This window comes from Lepisma saccharinum, chromosome 8 (assembly GCF_977018435.1).
Source record: "Lepisma saccharinum chromosome 8, izLepSacc3.1, whole genome shotgun sequence".
Taxonomy (NCBI): domain Eukaryota; kingdom Metazoa; phylum Arthropoda; class Insecta; order Zygentoma; family Lepismatidae; genus Lepisma; species Lepisma saccharinum.
This window is the reverse complement of record NC_139236.1, coordinates 9,395,139-9,413,964: the sequence shown is the minus strand read 5'-3', so window position 1 is coordinate 9,413,964 and position 18,826 is coordinate 9,395,139.

Below are 18,826 nucleotides of genomic sequence, written 5' to 3'. Positions count from 1 at the left end.
ATGCCCGGGTGGGGATTTGAATCTGGGGGCCCTTGGCATCGTAAAGCGTTGTCATGGAGGTCAGCATTACAAGGAAATAAACAGGAAATGACATCTATGCTTTAATATGCGAGAAACATTTGCGAGGAGGTTATTCAAGTAACAAATAATTATTACAAGACGTTGTGATGAAAATTATTAATATATCTGATATATCGAGAGTTCACCTTGCAGTCTCTCAATGTACTTTTAGGGTTACGCAAAACCTTTACTCAAAATTGCTAGTGTAAATTTATCAGCTATTAAAATTTAAAATTTGTTCCTGTTCGAAAAAAGAAACTGTCAAGTCAAATTAATATTTCGTATAAATACATATATTTTCTTTCATGAAACCAAGAGATTATTTGGAGGGGTCGGTGGTTTGAGAAGGCTATAGCCTCGGATCTCGATCTACAAAAGGCCTTCCAGTGGGAAAACATTGCTATGAAATAGTCCAGAAGAAGGAGCGAAATGATTTTTTTTAAATGGCTCAAGAATACAAAGATATAAGTGGACATTTCACAAGCTTAGTCTAAAACTTACAACTGAAATCGTATGTGTGTGTGTGTGGGTAGGGGTGGCTACGTGAGGTAACACAGTGGAATATGATTTACAATACTAAAATTAATATAAATAGGTGGGAACAATAGAAATCAAAATATGTTGTAGCTAGTGACGGTGCAATAGTAAAGATGGAGGGGTAAATCATATTTTCCCGGGGCAATCATGTTTATTATTACGTTACATACGACACAAAAATGCATATTTTGGCTAAAAGAGCATTCATTTATTTATTTATTTTTGTCGTTTTACTTGGGGCAGATAAGAGAGAGAGAGAGAGAAATTGTCGAACGACAATAGGGGGGCGTTCCAGCCCCCCTGTAGTGTGGTCACTGCCTATAGCTATGCTGGAGAAGAATTCACCAATTGATACGCTTTTAAATAAAACAGATACTTTTAAAACTTTTAATCAAATTATTTGTGAACTATGATTTAAATTTAGAGAGAGCACATGCCTGCTTAATTTAATTTGGACGAGTTAACTTCTGAAGCCTGCCATTTCCGAGCCTTGTTCCGGTGTAACTGCACTGCCCTCTGAGCCCTAGCTGCTGCGTTCAGGTGGCGTAACGAGCAGAATACTAATTAAAACAAATATGTGACAAAAATATATATATAAACGTGTTGAAGCTATTGAAAAGAAAAGACAGAAGAGAAACGTGGAGAGTGCAGTGATATTTTACGGGAAGCAGTCACATTTATTACACTCTTACATTTACATACAATATTAAAAAGTTCTGCTTTTAGATCTCGCACAATGCCTTTTTCACAAAAATGGGCAATCCCGCATTTTTTATATCAATCAAGCTGTGATATTTTAGATTTTTTCCGTTAGTTTTCTGATTATAGTTTTCACAGCTTTCCATAGCATTTAGGCATGATTTCAGTTGACAAGAACAAAATAATCTTATTTCAAAAAGAAATCCAACGCGCTTAAGTTAAAACTCCCTTATATTGGAAGCCTGTAGAGAACGAAACAGGGGTTCCTTCGTAACACGATTTCTTGAAAACCATTTTACACATTTGAATCAACTTTGTGATAAATTGATTAGAAAGGATGCATATTAACAGTAAAAGTTGTAACTTTTCCCCTGCTACTATATTTTAGAAGATATTCGTTATCAAATATCTCAATATTTGCATAAGGAACTATCGTTTTCCGTGCCGAGTGTTTCGACGATGACGTCATGGATCGACGGACAACTGCGCTTACGATCTGCGACGCCGAACGAGCACCCCCTGAGAACTAACTGTTTTTTTTTGTTGTTTTTTTTTTTACCGTTTAAGCGGTCAGGACATCAGCTTATTTGGGGCCTGCTTCTTGGTATTACCTCATTTTCACGCATCGAAATTTTTCTTTATTTACAAAAATTTGGGGTTACATCAACAATTGTAATTTCTCTCTGCAACTGTCGCAAGAGAGTGCATTTCTTATGTTCCCAAACCCAAAGTACAATAACACATAAATGGACAAAAGGGACAACACATTGCGCCTTACGGCACCATTTCGTCGGCGAGTTGGGCAATAACTCGTCGGCGAGTCAAAGTGTCCGGAGCAACCCGGATTTGTTGCAATCCTTGGAGTAATTTTAACAGTCCTGGAATCACGTCGGGTTTCGCCAGCTGTTGGAGGAGTTCCAATAGTGACTCGTGATGAGAAGTCGATTGTGCAGCTGGGCGTGGTGCCGGTCTAGGTGCTTGAGGACGTCGGTCTCTCTGGCTGGCTGCGGGGTTCTGATTGGTCGAACTTGAGGGAATTCTCGGACGATGTTCCCGGGCGGGTGTCTTCACGGGAACATCGCGTCGAATGGGCCGTGGTTCTACTCGGCGTGGCTGGTTCGATCGGGTCTTGCGATTTTCTTTCACTTTCTTGAATAGGGCACATCCCCTATAACTGGCATAATGTTGTAGTCCACAATTGGCACATCTCGGTTTGGTGTCCAGTTCCTTCTCTGGACAATCGGAAAAACTGTGTGGCCCCCCACACTTTACGCAGCGGGGAGTGACGAAGCAGTGCCGCTGGCCGTGCCCCACCCGTTGGCTGGCGTGGCATTGCAGGATTTGCTTTGAGTGATACTTTTCCACTCTAATCTGAAAGATACCTATATTGGTCAGTTTAAAAATCTCGCGAGATTTCGTAGAATTAGGCAGGACGACCATCAGGAGGGGTAATGGTCGTCTCGTCGTGCTGGAACGCCGGTCCTCTGTGGGGCGGTCCCTTCGGTTGCGGTCTGGCGTATTGAGTCGACTCACACTATGGACAATATATCCAAGTCTGGTTGTCAAATATTCTTGGATATTGGCTGGGAGGGTATCCATCGGGAGGTCGCGTATGACAACCTTAAGCTTTTCCGCAGCGGACGAGCCGTATGCGAATCCTATGCCGTTTTTCCGCAGGAAATCACATATTATAGTGAAGTCCGTCTGATTTTTGGAACTAACTCGGCAGGTCCCTCGAGTGTAACGATATGTACACCTGCCGTTGACTAGTTTAGTAAGCGTCAGTGCCATTTCCTGGCTGGTCGTCTGATAGATAGTGATACATGGCGGTTTTCGCGTCGTGGCTGGTTTTGCTTGCTGCTGGGTCTCGGGGGGACTCTCAGCGTCGGACTCACTGGTGGTAGAGGTCTCATCATCTGTCTCTTCTGTGTGTCGTTTCTTTCGGACTCGCTTCTTTTGTTTCCCCTTGTCCATCGCCGGGGATTCCAAAAGCGGGCGTGTTTCCTTCTCTACCTCTGCTAGGCTGTGTGGACGAGGTGCGACGGCCTCGTGCCTGTCATTTCTGCAGTGCACGTACGTGGATTCGAAAGATGAGAATGAAAGACTACTGGTCGGGGCCGCGTGGTTTCTTATATGAAATTCTGAGCGTAGCGCCAGCGCCTCTACTGGATACTCGTGAACTATGAGAGCGCTGCTTAACATTGAGTTCCATCTATAAAGGTTAACAATGAACTATTAGAGCAATAACGCTCCCTAGAGAGATACGGTAGAACTTCGTTCTCTATCAAGCGTAGCAGTGGAATCCTCCTATGCAGAAGCGATAACAGAACAGATAAGAATACACAATGCTACAATGCAATAGAAATGCTTAACCTTGTAACGATCTAGCAGGATCGTTGCACACCTGAGCGGAGTTGCTGCACCTGTGAAGAGACCGTCGCCACGATCTCATACTTTGTATAACAAGGGACAACGCCGACTGAATATAGGAATCCAGCCATACACCCAAGGTCGATGGATTTGAATCAGCATGATTTATATAGCGCTTTAAATCAAGATTTAAATCACGTGATTTTTTTAAAAAATCTCTGATTTAAATCATTTTAAAGAAATAATTTATAGAATAATGTACATAAGGATTTTGGAGATATGAGAATCACTTTTGGTGAAAGTAGATTAATCTCGCAATCATTGAATGGAGTTTATTAGGCTCTAAGAAAGGAAAAGAAAGGAAACCAAATATATGTACTGATGGGGTGAAGCTCAGGCCAAAGGAAATGTACTATGTAAACTGTGATCACACTTAAATTTCTCTTGATTCGAAATTCAATAATTTTTATAGGCAAGAATAGCAAACATTTCGTGTACAATAATATACAAAATACTAATCATGTTAAACAGTAAATAGTGTCATTATTATTAAATTGTATATATACATGGCATATTTTGTAAACTATTATTTAAAAAATGCCAAAATTCAGCTACAAAGACTATAAAAATATTTTAAGTTAATAATAATACATCCAGAATGTTTTATTTTCTCTACAAGAAAAGTTAGTAAAATTATTGTAGTTTCATTAACCAACTCAACAAACATTTCCATAGTTGGTTCATATATACAATATCAGAAACAGAAAAAAATATATTTACATGTAATTTTTTTATTTGCTTTAATCCAAGTGTTCAAATAGTCAGGTGAATGGGGTGACTCTGGACAGAAGTAGCATTTTGTGATCCTGTCGGGATCCTGAAGTACGCATGACATTATACCGTAGTTCAGAGTAGGTTGTTGTAGTGTCCTGGATATCTGACAGCATTTTGCACCTTTGTCGGTGGTTGATGTGTAAGACACGATGATTCAGGAGTGCCCACAGGGGTTGGGGATTATGGCACAGGCTGGGCCATCGAGATTTTTGGGAGGGATTTTTCCCCTTCAAATAATATAAATTCAACATATACAGGTTGACCTGTAATTATATGCATTCCCTGAAAGGGGTTAAAGTAGAGGCAATTTGCAATAAATTTGACCATATGATACCCCGGCCGAAAATTAGTAGTTTTCGAGATAATCGTATTTTTATTGTTTTCGTTTTAATTACAAGTTGATAGGTGGCAAGTTCACAGCTTCAAAAAGGGAAAAAATATATAGTAGTCCCCTGTGCTTTGCACCACGCCAACAAGGCATATAGGGGATGTGGAGTTAGGGCTCCACACTTTCTTGATCACGACCGAAGGTGGGTGTGATGTGATCAGCACCACATCCCTCGCTGCCTTTACTCCCCATAGTTTCCTCCAGGTACCCACTTTATACGATGCTTGGTGGGCCCCGAAGCCGCTTGAACAAGTGGATGAAATCCCTAGGAATTGAATCCAGGTCTCTCACATGGTAGTCTGATGGCTTCAATCCGTGCTGAATTAATCGCTTTATAAATGGTTGTGTTAAAAGGGCTGAAGGCACTCTGAACCAATATCGATACAGATTCCCACCGATACAGATACTTGAAAATTACAATAATAAAAATTTGCTCAAAATATTTACCAATATGCATGAATTTAGTGCTTTAGAATATTCAAGAATTACATCAGAATATTAAAATGGATGTTATGTAATAAATAAAAAAATTAAAAAGAAAATTTGAATTTTGCATAATTTCTATAAAAATGTCCTCGTGAAATGTGAACATGCCGGAGAAGTATCGGCTGGTATCGGTATATGAATTCCAACAGATACTTTCCGATACTGATACCACTGGTATCGGCCGATACCCATACATCGGCTCAGCCTTCATTAAAAGTTAAGAAAATGGATGAAAGGAATACTTTATCAAGAAAATTTTAGAATGTTTTGCTAACTTATTCATAAAACTATCAGTTAATAAAACCATGTAAAAATACTACTTATTAATGTTATTCTATTGTTAAATAGAGTTTGCAACAAGCTGGTTTTACAATCTCACCTATTCTATTAGGTTAAGTTTGCTTTCTGTTGCTTGTCCTTTTTAAGCATTAATGCAATGGAATATAATAAATTGTTTATTTTATTTAAAATCACATAAATGAGAAAATCACTGTGAAGAAGTCTTCTTTGCACCGTTTTGGGTCATTTTACGCATGTGCTAGTCCATATTTTGCCAATTTTTAGTCTATATGTAGGTACACATAAAGCCACTTGTTAGCACATATTAATCCCAGCCCTGCTTATGACCTGTGTTTGGAAGTAACTTAGTTACAAGTAACAGTTGCTTTTTAAAGAAATATAACTCTAACTAGTTACATTTAAACTCAAGTAGCTGTAACTGTAACTAGAGTTACTTTTTCAGAAGAAGTAATACTTCAAGTTACTTTTACAGTTACTTTACCATACTTAAATCAGAAAAAGAAGCAATGGCCAATATACGTATGTCTCTTCTCCTCTACACCATGTAGAATTACTTAGCTGGTTATTGCAACAAACAATGGACAATCATTTTATTTTGGTAGTTACATTATTTTTATAAGTTTTATCCTGTGCTTTCATTCCATATTGTTGACTTGTAGGTAAAAATTAGAAGGTGTACTTGAAAACGAAACATTACGGAGACAGGATGTTCTCGTCGGTTTGGAATGCAGACCTTACAAATTCCATTACTTGCTTCGTCCGTGGAAAGGTACCAGCCTGACAGACGGATATGAATCGACAGGTATTGGAATTTGTATAGCGAAGCAACCGAACCGATCTGAGAAGATCGGAAGGAAATTTCCAGAGCAGTTTTGGATTTGGTTTTGGTGTGTGAACATCGAGGAAGACAGCGCAGGTATGTACCTGGATGACGGAGGCGTCACTCCGAACATAGAATGGTCTGAGCCTTGTTACTAAACCTCTCGCTAGTACCTTTTCTTACTTACACCCCGGTAATAAAATAATGAAATAAGGGAAGGAGGAAACATGGTTGGAGGCACCGGCCTTTTTGTAACATTTAGTTGTATGTGCGAGTTCCTTATAGGAAATATGTGCTTCAGAACGCGGGTTACGAATGCTAAGGAAAAATGAACACGAATTCGACTTATCTTTAACGAGGATTCAACAGCTGGCGGAACAAACGGTTCCGATTTCACCGTCTCGTCCCGTCACCAGGGCAAGGTCGCGATACATACAGCAGTTTTCCACCAACACTGCACATTCCACGGACTGCGTTGCCATTATTCCTTCCACCGTTGTCAAGAATACTGAAGTCATGGCATTGAACATACCAAATTTTATTGAACCTAAAAAGTTTTCAGGGGCAAAACCCTTAGAAGTTGATCAATTTTTCACAACTTTTGAAAATATGGCGGATGCATTAACTTGGACCCCTGCAAAAAGAAAATATTTCTTGCCTTTATTCCTCACTGGAATCGCTTTAGATTTAATAACGGGAATAAAATCTCAACCAGATTATGCAAATAAGGAGTATCAAACGCAAAAAACAGAAATTACCAACTCTTTTAGGGACATTGGTCAACCTCTCCTGGTTGAGGATTTTTTAAAGGAACAAGTCCAACAAATTCAGGAAACCCCGCAAGCTTACATCTTGCGTAAGCATGCCTTGATTCAGAAATATCTCCCCCAAGCATCCGTGGATCATGTAATTTATTACATTGTGAGGGGACTGCGTACGCAGTACCTTCAAGTAGCTACCGACAAGAATTTTAATTCGGTGAATGAACTTCTACGGTTCATCAACAACTTGCAAAGAAAACAAACCCTTTTGGAAGAGCAAGCGTACAGAGAAGCTAGGGAATTAGCGGCGCTTAAATATACTCAAGGTCTAGTTGCATCAACAAATCAGATATGATTGCAAAACATAGTAACCCAACCTCCCATAAAAGAACCTCAAACTAGCTCAAATAATCAACAGGAAATAAACAGTCAACTGCAAACAGAAAAAAACTTTGTAACACAAGATCAATTAAGAGATTTGGAAATTAAAATGAATGAACTCCAAATTAATCATTTTCAGAATAGTGCACAAACGTTCAGAAATAGATCACAGCCTACTAGAACTAATAATAGATTTCCTGCACGCCAAAGATATAACGGTAGGAATAGTTCACATTCCCAAAGAAGTAAGAATTTTTATAGATCAAATAATTCAAACAATGGTTACCAACGTGGGAACAGGGGACGTTCAAATTACCGTAGAGGAGGTTATAGGCCATTCCAGGGACAACCCCCTCAACAAGCTCAGAGATGGCAACCCTGTGAAAACTGTTGCCCAGCAATATAATCAACAAGTATATTACAATCAGACAGGTTCATCGGAACAACAATCACCTAATGCCTCTTTAAACTATTGAAACCCTATGAACGTGGGAACGGTCGTCAGGGGAAAAGTTCGCATACAGTTCCCATAATTAAACAATGCGAAACAATGCGAAATAGTGGTCATAAAGTACATCATTCATTCGAGCAAGGTGACGAAAATTTAGACCAGGAAACCTTAAAACGACTCACTAAACATAGGAAATTTTATGACGTTAAACAAATTGATATAGATCCAGAACTAACAGAAGACCAAAAGCTCAAAATTCAAAATTTAATTTACAGTTATGCGGATATCATGTATTGGAATCCTGAGTGCTTTTCTAAAATAAACGCAATGGAAGCACACATAGATGTTGCTGAATGTGTTCCTCTATTTGCTAGGCAAATTCCCATACCCATAAATTTAAGGAAAAAAATGAAAAATGAAATAACAAGACTTCAAGAACAACAGATCATTGAACCTTGTGTAAACTCACCATTTCGTCATCGCATATTCTTAGTTAAGAAACCGAATGGAACCTACAGACTAGTTTCAGACTTTTCAGAAATTAATAAAGTGATATACAATGTTTCATATCCCACTCCAGATTGCAATGACATTTTAGCACGTCTTGCGGGTAATTTTTTTTACACTACACTGGACATGGCTCAAGCTTATTTTCAAATTCCAATATCAGAAGAATCACGTCCAGTTACCAGCTTCGCAATTCCAGGTTGTGGTTCATTCCGTTATCAATGTTTACCTATGGGCATGAAGACATCCAGTAGTTTTATGAATAGACTAATGGACATTGTATTTAGTGGTCTTCCCGACAATCAAGTAGCCACCTATTTAGATGATTTGTGCACAGCAACTTCCACTTTTGAAGAGAATTTCTCCCTAATTCAACAAATATTTGATAGGATTAGGAAAGCAAACATGACGGTTGGAATAAAGAAGTGTAAGTTCGCATTTTCAGAAACCATCGTTTTGGGACATCTTCTTTCTGCAAAAGGGATGAAAATTTACGACAAAATCATTAATTCAATCAAGAATTTTCCAACACCTAGCAATAAGAAACACGTGAAGAGCTTCTTAGCACTTTGTTCTTACATTAGGAAATATGTGTCCGGATTCTCATTTTTAGCGGATAACATATATACACTTTTGAAAAAGAACGTTCCGTTCACGTGGACAGAGCAGCACCAGAAAGAGTTCGATGAACTAAAGGATAAAATTCTCAGTTCTCCCGTTCTCAAACCGTATTCTCAAAACAAGAAGACCTACCTCATCACCGATGCGTCTACAGTTGGCCTCGCAGCCAGTATTTGGCAAGATTCGGAAGACGGAAGCTCACGCCACCCAGTTGCCTTCGCGAGCCGCAGATTAACCGACACAGAGAAGAAGAAATCAATATTTGAACTAGAATTTCTCGCAGTGGTCTATGGAGTAAAAGCGTTTGGATATTATTTGCTAAACAGTCATTTTACTTTAATAACTGATAATCACTCCATATCATATACGACAAGCATCAAATTTGACAGGTCCGCTGGCACGGAGAGCACTGGAACTACAGCAGTTTTCGATGTGAAACATGTCAAGTCATCAGAAAATGCCCTTGTAGACACTTTAAGCCGCTATCCAGCAGATGAAGCTCCTGCCGACAGTGAAGACAACCCTGAACTAATTTTCCACCTAGAGGACGAAGACTTCAGCATTCGACATCATCAAGAAGACGATCCATTATTCGGCCCTATCATTAAAGTCATCAATAACGATCCAATGCAAGATCCAGGATTAGTACGAGCAGCACAGTATTACGTCATCAAAGACAACAAACTGTACAGACGTCATCGATACAACAAGACAGAGGAACTTCTCTTGTGCATTCCACACAAATTAAAAGATGAAATTTTCGAGAAGATTCATTGCAGTGAATACAAAGCAGCTCACGCTTCACCATCTTCCACGTATGAAAATTTCAGGAAAAGATTTTACTTCCCAGGATTAAAACGATGGGTGTACATGAAATCAAAAAGTTGCCTCGAATGCCAGATGTCGAAGAGAGATTTCGGACCAAAGAAGCTCACCCTTCAGACGTTCGAACCGATCGCCATCCCAGCCAGGAAGTGGGTCATCGACACTTGCGGTCCACTGCAGGCCACAGCCAACCACGGACATCGCTACATTCTCATCTGCGTTGATCAAGCGACCAGGTACATGGTAATGACATCTATACCTTCAGTTGACGCCGAAACGATTGCCAATGCATTAATGGAACAGATCATTTTGCGATTTGGTGTGCCAGACAACATCACGCTCGATCGTGCACCAGCGCACACTTCAAAAATCATGGAACAATTGAGTCAAATGTTGAACGTCAGACTCAGATTCGCAAACACAGACTTCCACGAAACAGTTGGACTCGCCGAAAGACATATTCAGAAATTAAAGCAAAGGCTGAGACCGTATGTAATGAAAAAATGTGCACAGTGGTATCTGTATCTCTCGGCCATAACGTTTGCGATAAATTCAGAAGTACACACAGGAACAAGATATTCTCCACATTACCTTATGTACGGTTACGAATCAAAGAATGCGATGGATTCATTGCTAGGAATAGATCCAAATTCGTTGCAGCACTCTAACAAGGAACGCCTAGACATATTGAAAGCGATGCTTGAACAAGCAGAGAAGAAATTTAAAACACAGAAAAAGTACTCAGACCAACACACACGGCATGTTGAATTTCAACCCGGACAAAAAGTGCTAATTTTTAACACAGTACCGAAAAGAAATGTACCTAAGCACTTCGCAAATTACTTCATGGTACAGTTATTGATATGGAAAATGCCAACAGCGTACGAATAAGCTACAAGGACGGCCGAGGAAAGGATAAAATCGACACATTTTCCATAACAAGAGTCAAACCCTTCTTCGAAGAAAGGGAGAAAATACAAGAAGAAAATGATAACATCGACGAAATGTCTGTAGAACAGTCAGAAGCCGAAGAGACAGAAGTCAAAGGGACATAATTCCACAGAAAGTCAAATGGGAAAGAACGTTATCATTCCATCATTTCATCGTCATCGTCGCGATTAGTCAAAGAGGAAGAAAAGCGACGCTACAAAACAAGCAGTCCAATAGAAGCATCCATGTGTAATTAAAACCTAAATGCATTTTTTTTGTTAAATCTTATCAAAATATACAGGAACTGTCCTCTTCCAAAAATAGAATTTCGTGTTAACCAATCCAAACTGACCTTCGTTCAATAAACTGGTTTCTTTTCATGAAGATTGCAACACTCGCCTCCTCGACTTGGAAGAGAGCGATATCAACAAAACACGTACATCTCCTATTACAGCGGCCAAGGAACGAAGTAGCGTGACGTCATCCTGAAAGTGACATTAAAGAAACAACAAGCAACTAGCAGAAGTGACAGAGGTTTCGCATGTAAGCAGTTTCTCCAAAACTCACATCATCTGCATTCGAAGATTACAGTGAAACACGATTATGCAAGAAACTTATATAATAGAGCCATTAGAACATTACGAGAATAACGAGCATTAGGATATTTAGTGTAAATTCTCAACAACAATATACATACGTATATTGCAGAGTATACACTCCTGTTATAATTTAAATGAAATAGTGCACAAGTTATATTTATATACAGTATGTAAGAATTTACGCTCGCAATAATAATATTTCACTTATGTGAAGTTTAATGATGCTAGGGACAGGTTTTATCTTCATAGATAGCCATTTAAGTATAGTGCGCACTTGAGCGTATCTGATATCCCTTAGTACACAATTTCTGGAATTCTGGTAATTCCATATATATAACGAATTCCTCATAATACATATGAGTGAGAACAGTAAATGAATTAATTTTCATAAAGATTGATAATTCTTGTGTTTCATTGCAATAATAATCATAATAATAATAAAGCACTGCCCTTCGAAACTGCGTCACATACAGCGACAGCGATATCTTTAATAATTGTAGGGACTAGATTATTTTCATTATTTACGGCATGTTTTGTTCGTAAAATTAAATCCTGTTTTTGTTGTCGTCCCCTTGCACAACAAACAACTAGTCGACAAAATGAATAACAAATAATTCCTGTAAGAATAGCACAAAATAGACATATCAGACCATCAACGGCACCACCCCCTATTCCTTCTTCTTCCAAAGCGCTGGCTAAACAATCTTGTATCGATATCCCATCACATTACTTTGACAGTATCTGTTAAGGGACATCACCACCTACTTGCACTTAGCCAATGGATTCGACACCCTGTCCAGCAGGCAGACAGTGAACTTCTAAAGCCGCCCTACATTTGGCTGAGTACATGTCGATTGGTGTATGTCCAATTACTACATTCCTATCCTTATTTTCTCTTTCTCCTTCCTTTCAATGGCTCAGCCCACCTCTAACCGGTACCTACAACACCAGAGCATCATCGAAGATCGACAGAGGAAAACTCGAGGACCAACGCCGCCAAATTGTCTTCCACCTTCTACAGAATACACCTCCATATTAAATCCAATTTCGGAGCATACCCCCCCCCCCCCCCCAGATTTTGCTGGACGATGGACTTGCCGTATTGGAGAATAGAAAGATGAAAGATAAGTCAAGAAGAATGTTCCCGGAGGCTACACTTTGTTTGGACAGGACAAAGAAGGAACAGCATCCATTGAATGTGTGTCTATTACATTCAAATTGATACTGCTAAGACAGGACAATGCATCCAAGAAGAACCTTCTGTCCCAGTTGCGGAAGTTGAAGAAGAAGTGTAAGACATTTCTCACCTAGGACAACATGTGATTCTTCCACTGTGATCTGATTCCCAGCTTACAACGCCTTAGTATAACAGGCAAGTATTTCACGAACTTGGAAATCCTTCCCAGCAGGACCAATTAGTAGCATTACATGTTCAAAATACCAATTCACCAGAGCATCCCAGCTGGCCAGGATGTCATCAATCATTACAAGTTGCAACAAGGTGTGAAAATGCAGGAGTTCGAGGAACTGGAAACGCCAAGTTCACCACTTCAATCCCTAGTGAAGTCCCAATAGACTACATGAAGTACAGGAACTAGGTTCGTCTCAATTGTGCTACGAAGTCAGATACATTTCTATGCATAGACAAACGTGAACAATTCAGAACATGGGGAATCGAAATGATACTGATCTGCAATCATTGCGTGAATTATTTTAGAAGAAACTGGTACTTTCAAAATGATAAAACAAAGTGATTAAGTGAAAATATACACAATGATACGAAATAATGTCGTATTGAACCCTTCAGGTTTGAACACAATGTGTTTAAACAGTGAATATTCTGTAAGTGATTACATAGTGTAATTATGGCATGCAGTGTAAACTATGCCTTATCAAAAGTGAATATTATTTCATTCAGATTTGTAAATAATTATAAACTTTGGTTCAAGGATTTGACTATTTGGTTATTATAGTGTATAGTAGTGTATAGTGCAACATGATTTAAGTTGTCATTGTCGATGCAAAGAACACCAGTGATAACGTAACATTAAAATCATCAATTTAAGCGACAAAAACATCGTTAAAAAAATATATATTGTGCTGGTAATGGTTGTGGTTATGTATTATAATCAGCTATACTAATTTCATATTCATATGTTTAGTTAATCAACTTACTGTTCTTTGGTTCTTAATGGGTATTTAGTTGTTTATGCATTATTTATGCATACTAATAAGTATTATGAAAGGGTACTGGTAATTTTTTTCTGCTTACCAGGCTTGATAGTTTCTTGATGTACTTCTATATCGTTTTAAAGGAATTGCTAACATGTATGAACCAATAAATGATACACTCGGACAAGCGACCATCGGAGATGACGCTTCTTCACAGGGGGGTATGTTGACTTGTAGGTAAGAATTAGAAGGTGTACTTGAAAACGAAACATTACGGAGACAGGATGTTCTCGTCGGTTTGGAATGCAGACCTTACAAATTCCATTACTTGTCTCATCCGTGGAAAAGTACCAGCCTGACAGACGGATATGAATCCACAGGTATTGGAATTTGTATAGCGAAGCAACCGAACCGATCTGAGAAGATCGGAAGGAAATTTCGAGAGCAGTTTTGGATTTGGTTTTGGTGTGTGAACATCGAGGAAGACAGCGCAGGTATGTACATGGATGACGGAGGCGTCACTCCGAACATAGAATGGTCTGAGCCTTGTTACTAAACCTCTCGCTAGTACCTTTTCTTACTTACACCCCGGTAATAAAATAATGAAATAAGGGAAGGAGGAAACAATATTGTGATATCAACAATATATCATTAATTGACCTCCTGCAGCAATCAACCTGAACATACGATTATTATATTTTTATTTACCTTGAACCACAGCAAAAATATGAGGTGAAGTTCCAATATGGATTTTGAGGTAGTAGAAAGAGACACTTTCTACTATTCTGTGCTACACAATTACTTCCTTGTCTTTTCATAGACTATTACTTACTTACTTCTTCTTCCCCTTCGTGCTGTTAGGCGTCGGGGTCCTTCAGCCATCTGCTAAAACTCTTCCTACCTTGTGCCATTCTCTTAACTTCCATCAGTGCCTTTCCTATTTTAGTAACCGTCTCTGACAGGTATTGCTCCCATTCTATCCGAGGTCTTCTCTTCCTCTCCTTCCTCCTGGTCTCGCTTCCATTACTTGTTTTGGTTTTCTTTCTTCTCCCATTCTCATGACATGGCCATACCAGCCCAGTGTTCTTCTCTCTATTATCATTTCAATTGATTCTACTTGTAGCTGTTCCATGATTTTAGTGTTCCTGATTCTATCTCGTCTGGTTTTCCTACGACTCTTCTGAGGTATTTCATCTCTGTTGCTCTTAATCTACTTTTATGTCTATTTTGGAGCGTTAAGCTTTCTATGCCATAGAGCATTGTTGGTATAATTATGGATTTGTAAATCCTTAATTTAGTATTTTCTTGTACCTCTTTTTTCCCTGCTATTGTATTACTTATTTGGTAATATATTTTATTTGTTTTTTGAATCCTGCTATTTATTTCTTCTTCTAATTTTCCATCGGTTGTTATTATTGTTCCCAAATATTCATATCTATTCACTTGTTCTAGCTGTTCTCCATGCCATTTTATTTCCAATCTCTCTTCATTTCTATGCTTTCATATATATGCATTACTTAACTCTTCTTTGGGTTCACTATCATTTATCTATCTTGTATTGAGCTGGCCCATTCTATTACTGTATTTTGTAGTTCCTGTTTTGTTGATGTTATTAATGCTATGTCATCAGCATACAGAAGTGATTGTACATAAACTGGTTTCAGATTCCTATTTCCAACCTTACATTTTCGTGTTCTCCTTCTACTTTGTTTATGTATTTGATCCATTAGTACTATAAATAGTAAGGGGCTGAGGCTATCTCCTTGTTTAACTCCTTTGTTAATCTTAAATTCTTTTGATTTCTCCCCTCTATTCTCACTATTCCTTTAACTGTCTTGTAGACACTTTGTATTCTTCTTACTAATTTTTCTGAGGCTCCTATTTTCTGTAACGCTGACCATAGTTGCTGTCGTGGTACTGTATCAAAGGATGCCTTTAAATCCAGAAAGGTTCCAAACAGTTCTTTTTCTCTGCTAAGAAATTTATCTATGGCTTGTCGTAGCGTAAAAATATGATCTTGCGTTTGTCTTCCTCTTCTGAAAGCTGCTTGTTCTTCTTCTAACTCCTCCTCTACTTCATGTCTTAGCCTTCTTTCTGAGATTCTTGTGTATATTTTTAGAGCTACTGAAGATAGACAGATTGTTCTATAGTTTTCACATTTTACAGTGCTACCCTTTTTGTGGATTGGTATGATCAAGTTTCTTTCCCAATCTTTGGGTATTTTAATTCTCTTCCATGCTTCATTACAAATTTTCCACAACCATTATACAACTTTCTTTCCTCCCATCTTTATTAGTTCTGGGTATACTCCGTCTGCTCCTGCTGCTTTTCCTAATTTCACTCTCTTTCATCCTCCACTTCTTTGCATTTTTATTTCATCTCTTCCATCCTCTTCTACATTTGCACTCTCTATTGCATCTTCTTCATTCATCTTCCCATTTTCATCTCTAAATGTGTTTTCGTAATACTTACTCCATGTCTTCAATATATCTTCAGTTTCTGTTTGGATCTTTCCTGATTCATCTTCTATGTTTCTTATTCTCTTCTCATATTCTCCTTTCATTGCTTTTACTGTCTGCCAGAACTTTCAACTATTCCCTTGATAGTTTTTCTCTATTTCTAACCCAAATTCTTCCACATTATTTTTATAAGCTTTATCCTGTGCTTTTATTCCATATTGTGATATCAACAATATATCATTAATTGACCTCCTGCAGCAATCAACCTGAACATACGATTATTATATTTTTATTTAACTTGAACCACAGCAAAAATATGAGGTGAAGTTCCAATATGGATTTTTGAGGTAGTAGAGACACTTTCTACTATTCTGTGCTACACAATTACTTCCTTGTCTTTTCATAGACTCGTGGTATAAAAAAATTACAACATACATGCAATTTGTGAGAGAATATGTTCTGTAGACATGATTGTTAATATGATATTATTACAAAACGTATATATACGTCGTTCGGAAAGTAAGTTCCATCATGCAATAGAATGAAAAATATAAATAGTAATATCATGACCTTTATAGGTGTGAGAATATATACATGGTAAAAGTAGTATAATTGATGCTATAATGAGCGCACTTATAGCGTAGAAAAGAAGAGGTCATTTGATCAAACAGCCCGATTTGCTTACACTTAAAATTATGCCAAGATGCCCTTATTCCCCAATTCTTCAAGTGTGATATGCTCTTAATCCCATGAATCTTGAATCCTAGTGTAGAAAACAAGAGTTCATATGCACCGATTTGCCCACACTTAAAATTATGTCAAGTACCCATATGATTTTATTGTTTATAGTGTGTTATTCTGTCAAAATCCCAAGAATCTTGAATTCTAGTGTAGAAATGAAGAACTCCCCTCAGACAGATTTGCCCATGTGTGTAAAAGCTACATCTCTCAGTTTGTTGTCCATAAACTTGTCAAAAATATGCCCCTTCTTGATTTTGTTTTGGCTACACTTAAAAACTAAGGCAAAAAGTCACTCTCACCCACCCACACCCATTTATATTTACTTCCGGTCCGGTAATATGCAAAAATCTTCTAGAATTGCTCTGTGACTCTCTCATTTCTTACATCATAAACATATGATTTTTCACCTATGAGAATAACACTACATATAGTGTCATCAGGGAGTGTATTGTGGAATTCACAGATAATTTTAATGTTTGTCCTGTCATTAACCACAACTTGTTTCCTTTTTGAAGTGTTGATGACAAACATGGGTCTCTGTGCTTTGAATTCATCTGGTGTGTAATACATGTCAGTATTGCCAGTAGTGACCCTTTTGTATGCTGTAAATGCTTCATATAATTTAAGGAAATCATCCTTGGACATGTCTAAATTATAATTTTCTCTAGGGAATACCTCATTTCTGCCATTTTTAAGATATATGTTCTTGATGTTGCAGTTATCAAATCTACTTGAATTTTTTTCCTGATTGTTGTGTCTTCCAGTCTGAAACAGTACCACCACAAAATCCGGCATGTCATATTGTATACTGGAGAATGAATTTGTAGCATCAAACTCATAATAAGTACCAGTGGCAGGCTTCTGTACACATTGATATGTATAAAATTGTAAAGGTACTTGTGGATTTTTTATTATATCTGCTTTGTATTTAAGAGCATAACTGGCTTCATATTCAACAACTGGGATTCTTAGCTCCATAGTCTGAATAATGCATTTGCCTTCATCAGGTAGGATATTGGGCAGAGCTTCCCCTGTAGAATTCAATGTGCTGTACCTCATCAAAGCATTATTATCATTGGCAGCTCTTCTAAATGTGATTCTTAAACCACCCTTCCACATAATATCTTTGTAATCTGAGAAGAATCCTGGCAACAGGCGCATAGGAAACAGCACTGTGTGGCTCTTGGATATAATTTTATCACCAGCCTCAAATCCACCTATTTTGTAGTAAGAAGCCTCGGTTTTGGATAATTTTAGTGTGGCCAAAGCTGTGGAGGTAATGCCGGGATAATCCACTCTATTTATATCAACACCATGCTTTCCGATCTCAATTTCAGAGAACAGATGCGGCACAAAATTGTCCACCAATCTTATATTTGAATTTGCCGGATAATCTGCACCATCGAGCTTTACAACATCAAATTTGATGTATAGATCTGCTCTGTGGGGGTGTATACAGCCATTCCCTACATCAAGATCAACCTCAATTTCTGTGTTGGGTTGATTTAAATTTGCAAATGTCCTCCTGTTTGGAGGGAATGATTGTAGCTCATAACTCTCAATATTTTCCATTTTTTTTGTATGTATTTTTATTTAAATATTAATCTCTATGATTGCAGTTGTTGTGGCTCCAGCAAAATCAACTAATTCTTCTTTTTCATTAGTGACCATCAATTCAATATAATCTATTCTATTATGGCACACAGGAAAATATAATGTTGGGATGGAGTGTAGATGATGGGCTCCATAAATTCAGAATTAGGTTTAAATGTTGCAATGATGCCAGTTTGTTTGTGAGTGCCTATGCCATTTGATTTGGTGATCATACCCTCAGCCACATTACAGTGAATATTTAGAGTCTCTATGGCTAAGAATTTAGGTATAT